Source organism: Morone saxatilis, unplaced genomic scaffold (genome assembly GCF_004916995.1).
Source record: "Morone saxatilis isolate NCDOM2014 unplaced genomic scaffold, NCSU_SB_2.0 Contig21, whole genome shotgun sequence".
Classification (NCBI taxonomy): domain Eukaryota; kingdom Metazoa; phylum Chordata; class Actinopteri; family Moronidae; genus Morone; species Morone saxatilis.
The window spans coordinates 8,254,907-8,264,307 of NW_023339774.1; the positions used below are offsets into that span (position 1 = coordinate 8,254,907).

The 9,401-nt window shown below is 37.5% G+C and overlaps 1 pseudogene; it reads right to left on the bottom strand.

The window, feature by feature from the left end:
- Positions 1-3,661: 3,661 nt before the first annotated feature.
- The window catches only part of LOC118332838, a 7,145-nt pseudogene continuing 1,405 nt past the window's right edge, over positions 3,662-9,401 (bottom strand).

Below are 9,401 nucleotides of genomic sequence, written 5' to 3' on the forward strand. Positions count from 1 at the left end.
TGTCTGTCTCTGGGAGAAGCAATGTCTCAACTCCTCTAGAGTTTGAAGCTTTTTAACAAATAGTTAAAGGTCAACCAACGATCAATCTGCAATATCTAAGCTGTAGAACTGTAAAAATATCTTGCGTGAACCTTATTCCCTACAGTGCATTGATTCTTTTAACGTGTACTGTATTGTCTTTGGAACAAATAAGGTGGTGGTTTTGAAAAAGAAACAAACACTTTAACTCTTTACAGTGGCCAGTATATATAACATCAACATGTTAAACCATCATTCCCTTCACTATAATTATCATTATTAAAGTACTGGGTGTAAACTTTTTAGTAAACAGGATGTGTCATCACAAGACTAGTGATGTGAGAAGCCAGAGTAATTACAACAACTATGGCTAAATCTATTCATTATCTCCACCCCACAACAGTCTCCTCCTATTTGTTTATTAGTTCATTTGCCCATCACAGCTTTCACTTATAGGAATAAAATGTAAACGCACAGAAACATGAAATATAATATAAACAGAATACAATTCTGGCCAGTAAACGAGTACTAAATTGACCCACTTTCAATGATGTCATACCAACAATGCTGTGAAAAATATGTTTTACTTGCTTTTACTGGTATGCACTTAGTTTTGATTTTATGTGCTCTGAAATTAATGCCACACAGCACAATGGGGGTAAACCGAATTTAGTGTATGGAGCTCACAGAATTGAAAACTTACATTTTACAGTTTTTTAAGGACTATGTGGGTGACTTTGTTAGAAAGTGGTTTGAAAACCCAGGCAAATAGAAAGGAAAACATCTGCATTGCTGGACATCACAATAGACATACATACATACATATTTTCATGTTGAGTATTATATTTTGTGTTTTTACACAATATCATTCATGTCTGGACTTCATTTGCTTTATTATCTTTGAGTATTTCTACTGTTTACACACTTACTGTTACAATCTGTTTTTGGTCAAGAAGTGAACATAAATCAGAAAAAAAATCATCTCCACTCCACAAAGCCAGTATGGGTTTTTTTTGTCTTTTTTAATGTAATAATGTTCAGAACAAGGTATGAATTTTAGTTGAGAGCACTGTACAGGTGCTTCAAGAAATGCCTTTTTCTGTGTATGTTTTAATTTTGGAATATATATTATAAACTGCTTGATCTTTTTTTTTTAAATGATCGCATGATTGTTTTATCCTGTGTTGGGTTTTTCTTGAATATCATTTCTATGATAAAACACTGGCACTGATTTACCAGATGTATAACATTTATTTCAGTGCCTATGTGAAAATATATTTTTAAACATTTTGAATGAATAAAGAATGCTGGAGAATAAGATGTTTCTGAGTCATCGTTGGATAGTTAAGAATTACTCATATAGTTTGTAGCTGATGTTTTTTGAACAGCTGGAAACCGATGACATCTGATAATTGTGTTCAGAGCAGATTGAGACAGAAGGAAGGTCTGACTTCTGGAGGGAAAATTGATTACAATGGTTTTACTTAATCCATTATAATCACATTGTCATTGGTGAGGAAGCATCATATGCTTGTTTCTGTTGTTCACATTACTGAACAATAGAGGGGAGCATTGCTACAAAAGTTGCCTGTTCAGTGAAAATGTGGATGAACACTCTTTTATTTTTTCCATATCCCACTAAGCACTCGTGTGTCTCCACAAAATAGAGGTGAATTTTGTCAAGTATGTCAGAGAGGAGGGTTTTCTTTTCACCCAGTCTCAAGTGATTCACTTCAGTTAATAATTTGACATGGTTGTTAAACAATGGGACTTGGTCAAATCACATGCTCACAGCATTGGTCTCAGTTGCAGAAATACAATGTAAACCCTCCTCTGTCTACTTCAACTTTATATATTGTACACAAATACCACCTCAGTTGCTTCAAATTTATTTAAAAAACAAGGGAAAAGATGTTTTTCTTCGTCAAGTTTTCTTTAATTCCTTCTGCGAAGGCAACACTGTAATTCAGAATGAAACTGCTGATGACTGTTACTTTGTGAATATGATAATTATGTTGATAATGATAATGATATACAATCATTTTAAACATTAACAGCTTACTCTGAGTATGTTAAGAGTCAATAAAATGTCCCTGAATGTGTAACTATGCTATGGATAATAACATGAACATGACTTCGACCATGACAAGACATACTGTCAGTGTTATAAGTATTATAATTATGCTAGTAAATAATAGCCACGAATATCTTATCTCATAGACTAATGGATAGTTGTGTGGAGGCTGACTCAGCAGCACAGTGTTGAAAAGTTCCTGAAAACTTGTCTACACTACTCGTTATTTTGGGGAAGATGTAAATGTAGATTAATGGTGTAGGCAATATTTTTTAGGTCTGCAGGTAATTTTTAGTTTTTATTTATTATTTGGAAACTAATACATTGCAGGAAAAGAAAACCAAAACAATGAGCTGAAAGATGCTAAAACCCTCCATAAAGCTGAGGGCAACTGCACAATAGGTTGATCATTTTGTGTTGGTTCCTCACTAAGCAGGACCTCTTTCACATTACATGATCCATTTCTAATTTAAAAATATTGATTAGTGCAGCTTTAATATTTCTTCCTTTGGCAATTAGTAACATTTGTCATAGATATTCCCTTGATATGATAAACATCTGTTACTAATGGCAATAATTCAGTCACAGACACAAGCTCTTCACTAAAAACTTGTCAGTTTAATTTAAGTATGGAATATTAAGGCAGTGTTTGTATATGACTGTTGAATGTCAACACTTTGTCAAAAATGATAAGTCTAACTTCCCCTAAAACGTATGATGTAATCCCTATCATAATTTGAGTACACGGAAAAAAGTTTCATGGCAAATGAAGTGTATGAAAATACAAAATGATCATTTTCTAAATTCACAAACAAGAATGTCTAGGTCTTATTACAATGCCAGTTCATCAACACCTGGCTTTATGACATGAACATGTACAAACATATCCTTTTTACAGTGGGGGTACTTTCAAGAAATTATTGTTTTAATTAAAATTTCACACCAAGAGGATAAAAGACTGATTTAACGGAGGCAAAATCTGCTCTTATTTTGCAAGTCATAAAACATTTGATTTAACAAACCAGTGGCAGTGAAGCACTTTGACAAAACATGTGGCAACACCTGCTGTCATCAGTTTACTCAGAAAAAATATTAATTTCAGAAGCACCATGATAACTACCCTTATTCCAGCACCTGAGAAAAGATTTCAGACGTGTCTAAATACTTTTTTTACGAGAACAGATCATATAAATGTTCTTGCAGGGTGACCAAAGAACAGGGCAAGAGTACAATTATGTTGTTATGAGACCTGGTTCAAGGCAAGGATCTCTGTGTGAGACTGAGAGTCTGAAAAAACACTCAGTCCTCGTTAGTCACGTAAAGATTCTTTGAACCACTCCCCTCTGGCAGGAGGCTGCGGTCCATCAGGACATTTTTAACAAGGCCCGGATCCCCCACTGTCACTGACTCTTATAACCGACCCTTATATATTGCATTACATTAATGCACCCTGTATTTTGTACTCCTTATCTTTTCTTTTCTTTCTTATTATTTATATTTATTTATTTATATTTTTAAATACTTTATTCTTGTGTGATTTTTGGTGATTGTATATATTTTGTGTGATTGTATATTTTAAGCACCATTCACCAAGATAAATTCCTCGTATGTGTAAAAACCTACCGGGCAATGAATCTCATTCTGATTCTGATTCTGATTCTGATTGATAAATTGATTTAGAGGTTTGTAGTAATTGTTGGCACCTCAGGAAATACCGCTGATAGTGGCTGAATTTCCATGTCTGAACTCTGGACTTCTAAAATAGAGCCATTATGGATTTTGGCTAAAGGCTTTAAGTGATATAAAAAGTTAATAACTTTGCACACACAAGTGTGTCATTTGAATAACCCCAACAAATCCCATTTGTGCCTACTGTAACATTAAACTCTAAACAAGCAAGCTGGTACAGATTAAAATGATCTTACAGTGTTTTTGTGTTCACGTTTATTAGACCTCATTCTTCATATTCTTTATATCTTTGATGCTATGGATCATGGGTAGTCCCTGAAAAGTCTTCAGACACACACCTTGGTCTGTGAGCCTCAGCATTCAGATTCAGTGATTAAAAATGAGCTACCGATTTTCTCCAAACTACAAAACCATGTGTGTGTTCCATTTTTCCTACCACCTTTGTCTAGCCAGAAAGTTATTTGGGACCAATGAGGAAAAAACGGGAGACACGTTGACAGAAGGCAACAGAATTGACCACAAATGGCACAGTCCATTACAGATACCATAGCCCAACTGGTTTATAGTACAACTTAAAAAGTCAAATCTCCTTTTCTTTAGTTGTATCTAAATTTAAAACATAAATATGAAAGTGCAACAAAAAAGGTGCAACAAATGTGGCAACTGAAATATGGACTATATGGGTGTTTATAGGCTTCTTTTGTCAAAGTTACTACTTAGCTTCTTGAAGTAACCTCTTTTCAGAAGTGAAATTGCATTTAAAATTTTGGAAAACTACTTTTAAGAATGCTTGTTGGGCAGATCAGGTTTTATGTTGTGTGGTTATTTAAAGCATCCAAAAAATGACTTGATAGGATACTCTTCCTAGTTGGAACCCCTATGTTTTCTTGGACAAATGCAACCTCAAAGCTATCTAATGCAGTACTATTATAGAGGGCAAGATAGCATACGTATGTACATTTACTTTTAGGTTTACCAAGGAAAGGAGAAGGAGAAATGGAGCACACCACAATGTTTTCTTCATTCCCTTCTTCTTCTAGCTGCTCTACACCATAGAGTTTTCTGACCTGCTTTCTGCTGCGGCAAATGTACTGTTTGCATGAAGAACTGCAGCGTGAACTGTATGAAACAACATGCTGCTCATGTCTTTGTCATTCTTTCCAAAGAATTGTCCCTTCTGCAGGGTATCAATGACTGAGGTGTTACAGTTGGCGAAGACTACACTCACCCCGATCTCTTTATATTCCTTGACCAGCCCTTTAATTGTGGCCATGCCTGTGGAGTCTATGAAGGGGATGGCAGAACAGTCTAAAACTATTGTGTGGAAATCCAGTTCTCTTTGGATGAGCCAATGGCCGGACCTCCTCCGTTGTTTTTACCCACACCATTTGCCTTTCGCCTGTTTCAAGGATCATGTCTTTGGCCCTTCCTTCTCTGCCTTTCTCCTCATATTCCATTTCCAAGAAAGGTTCAACTCCTACAGCCTCTTGTAGAAGGATTTTAGGACTCGCAGATCCTTGTTGGCGTAGTAACAGAAGCGGCCCCATAATAATGGTGGATTGGTTTGTGGGATTTTCTCTTCTGTTATTTAATCGGTTATATTTTTTCTGACTCTTATCCTTCTGATGTGTTCTTGGCAGAGGTTTTCTTGTATTCCTCCTATTATTTCCCTCTTGTTATAAGTATCTACTGTTGTTTTTCTTATTGTTGCTCCTGGCTCCAATTGTGTAGCGTTTGTATCTTTTTTTTTTTTTTTTTTTGTGTACATTTCAGTATTTTATGTTTTCTTAGTATTATGTAGTACTATCTAATACACCAGTATTACTAAATATTTGAAATCTGCTTCAAGTCTGCAAAATCTGCTATCAATTTCAATACTTTCACATTTCTTCATTTTGTCTTTGTATCAGCTTTCAAAAACCATTACCCAGTGTAAAGTTCATTACTAACCTTAGGGTTTGGGTGCTTAAAGATGATGCAGATCATAGAAAAAACTATTCCAACCAGAGGCCCATCTCCACACTGATCAACAGCGTAGCTGACATGGTGACAAGCCACAAATGGCATCATTCCGGCTTGTACGCCACTTAGCCGGGACGTCCTTGAACTTTTCTCAGTGCCCCCGAGGCTGACAATAATGATACAGGCAAGACGCATTCGGGAGCGTAGAAGAAAGTGCGAAGAAGAGAGACGAAGAAGAATGACCAGGGCGCTGATCAAACTTGATACCTGATGGAGGAGATTTTTATAGATTTTATAAATCACAACATGAACAGATAAAATATGTGTTGTTGCTTTGCTCTTACTGCTGGTGCTCTACACATGGCTCAGCACAGACTTTTGTGAGTGTCCATAGAAAATAAATCACACAGGACACGCCAGAACTGCTATCACCTCCAAGAATATTAAAGCAATATTTTGCTCTCATGCAGAACTTTTACCCCAAAGGTTTTCACACCTCATGGACGACACATAGAAAGGTAAAGGTAGTGAGAACGTTTTTTCCAAATCTTTGTACCATAGAAAGCGAGTTGTGAAGACAAAATAAGCTATTGTAAACTGGCAACACAACAAAGATCTAGTGTATTACGTAATTTTGTTTCAGAAGGTAGCTCAATAAAAATATATGTATGTGACAATGTCACATTAATGCTTCAAGAACGCATGCCATCTGTCTGAATTCTGAAAGCAAAGAAACTGTTAACAAATAACCTATTTTGAAAGTATGAAATTCACCTGTGCTGGCAGCCTGTTGAGGTCTTTCCACCATGGTTTTTGCAGTGCTGCACTGGTGGTTGAAACAGTGGAAGAAGGAGGGGATGATGTTCACAGCCAATGGCAGCCATCTCCTGGTTAGGACGAACTGTGTACGCCGTTTTCTTTGCAAAACATCTCGGACAGTGACACAGTGAAGGCAAAACTACAAGACAAAATGGAATTGTGTTTAGCAATTGAGCTTTTCCCTCATAAAAGCATGTGAAGAAATTTTTAGACCTGAGGTAAACATCCCATTTAGGGTGATCGATATTGTAATTGTTTGAGGGTCCAACATCTCCACCAAAGAAATAAAAATAGTTGGAAATAAAATAGCATTTCAGTCAGGACACTTTTGTCAAAGAATCTTTTATTTCAAAGCAGAATGTTACATTTAGCGGTATGGCTCTGTTCTGGGACTTCCTTGCCCTTCCACGTGTATACGTGGAAAACCTTAAGGCAGGAGAGCACACCTCCTGCCTTCCATGGACAAAAGTTAAAGACCCCCCCAGAGCCTCCCAGATTGCAAACCTGCTAGCAGAGAAAAGCAGCAAAGATAGGCAACTTAAAATAAGGCGCTTGAATGACATTTGCCAAGTTGGATGTTTCGAGGGATCAGCTGAGCCGTCAAGCTGACTGTGTATAGTTCTTTCCAATAGGAAGCTTAGGAGGAATCAGCCATCAGCTGGTGTGTTGTTTACGATTAGCTGTGATCAGCTCATGTAGCTGAATTGAGAGCTGAGCTTCACTTTGCTGGCCCTGCCTGAAATAATAATGTGCTTAGTATCTATATGTTAATACTAGTACAAAACATCGTGGTGTTCCATTTTTCTAACACCTTTGTCGCAGCCAGAACAATTTTGGACCAATGAGGAAGATAGCGGGCAGAACGTTAATGACACAAGGCAATATAATTGACCACCAATAGCACAGTCCATTAAGAGTAAGTACCACACCGAGTCCAACTGGGTTATAGTGCAAACAACTTAAAATCATATCTCACTTTCTTTAGTCTGTATCTTAAATTGAAACATAGGTATGAGTGCACACAAGAAGAGAGGGAACAATGTCTGGCAACTGAAATTATGGACGGTATGATGTGGGTGTTATGGCTTTTGTCATAGACAAAAATTGTGAAATGAAAGATACTTATATATGACTTTTTGTCAGATGTGATTATTAAGCATAAAGTAGTTAGAGATAACTAACAGAAAGCCTAGTCAGGATGTTTTGAGATTGCCAGGAACTGAAAATGCCTAATTTTTTCATTCCCATAAATCGTCTGATTAGGAACAGATAGCCTTTTTTCTTGCATCCATAATATTTTTAAATTTAGGACCCTCAGTTGTTAATTTAAACTCAGTGTTCATTGCAAGGACATCTGACATTCTGTTTCAAGAAGTATAAAAGGTCGCAGCTGTCGTAACATTGTACAGCGATTATTTGGCAGAAATTGTAATATAATCCAAGGTATGGTTTATCATTATGTGTATAATCACGCTTGAAAATAAGATCCAGATATGGACAAACCAACACTAGCTCCAGATAGGCATTTTGCATTTTTGGCTTACTTTTTGCAGCCACTGTAACTTTCTCCTAATGCTTGTAAGGTGAGCAGTATTCAGTTAGGTTGCAATATGAAACTTCCACCGCTAATGCCACTAAACCCTACAGCACGTGGTCCTTTACAAAAGCTACTTAACGAAATGTTTACCATATTCAACAGAGCCACCTCCCTCCATGTCTAAGTGCAACTCAGATTCTCAGTCCCTAAACAGGCACGTATCCTGCCCAGACGTAAATCCAGCTACTAACCTGCCACTTGTTAAAAGCCAGATAAGAGACATCGTTAAGTGATTACAAACATGTTGTTACGTGTTGTACATTACTAATGTACGCAAAAGGAATGGCATCCCAGTGGCCACCTGTAGAATCAGACCAAAGCTGGGCACCTGGGGAGCAATGACCCTGTGGGAATGTGGACCAGAACACTGAAGCTGTAACGGCTGTTCAGTTCCCCCAAATGCTGCCGAGTGTAGCCTTCCGGCAACTACTAGCAGTCACGTGGACAGAGGGATCTTTAGACGGTCCTTGTAGGCCTCCCTGATCTCTTTCGCTGCCACTATTATCAGAAATGTATAAGTGTTATTCTATATTAAAAGAAATTATGAATTCTAATTCAGTCCCCATACTCAAAGGACTTGCTAAGATTAATGAAGTCCAAAGACATCTCCTGTACTGTGTACTAATGAATATAGATAGGGATTGATGCCCCTCCCATGTCATCTGGGAAGTGTTAGTGGTGTCATTTTAATACAGTAGAAGCAGGTGAGCAGTGACTGAGAATCTGAATGGGGAGTGTGTAAGATAGAGTTCTTTACCTAATGACAGAGATAAGGATGGCACTAGTGACTAGTCACACCAGGTTGGTCTCTATGAATGTTGGAAAAGATGTTGATCGAGGTAATGACAACTGTTCCATAGGCCCTGGTAACGAGGAATCTTTAGACCCCAACACGGTATGTTAGGCCCTGTACAGTTCCAGGATGGTGAAAGAGGCCCTTCGCAGTGGCAAAAACCATCCCAGCAATAGCCGAAGGTATATACGAGAACAAACCTAGCCGAAACACTGCCCATGCCTGGTGAGAGGATCCGGAAGGGAAGGGAGAGGAGGGAGAGGTAGGTCATGAGAAAGTGGAGTCACTTATCAAATTATATATCTCAACATTTACAAGATGATTTGTACAACAAATGTTCTACTGACATTAATCGGTTTCCAGAGGATTATCATACTGACTTTGGTGGTCCCCTTAACTTTTTCCTCCTCCACGCCCACTTGAGGTTCACATTTTTTAGTAAAAGATAG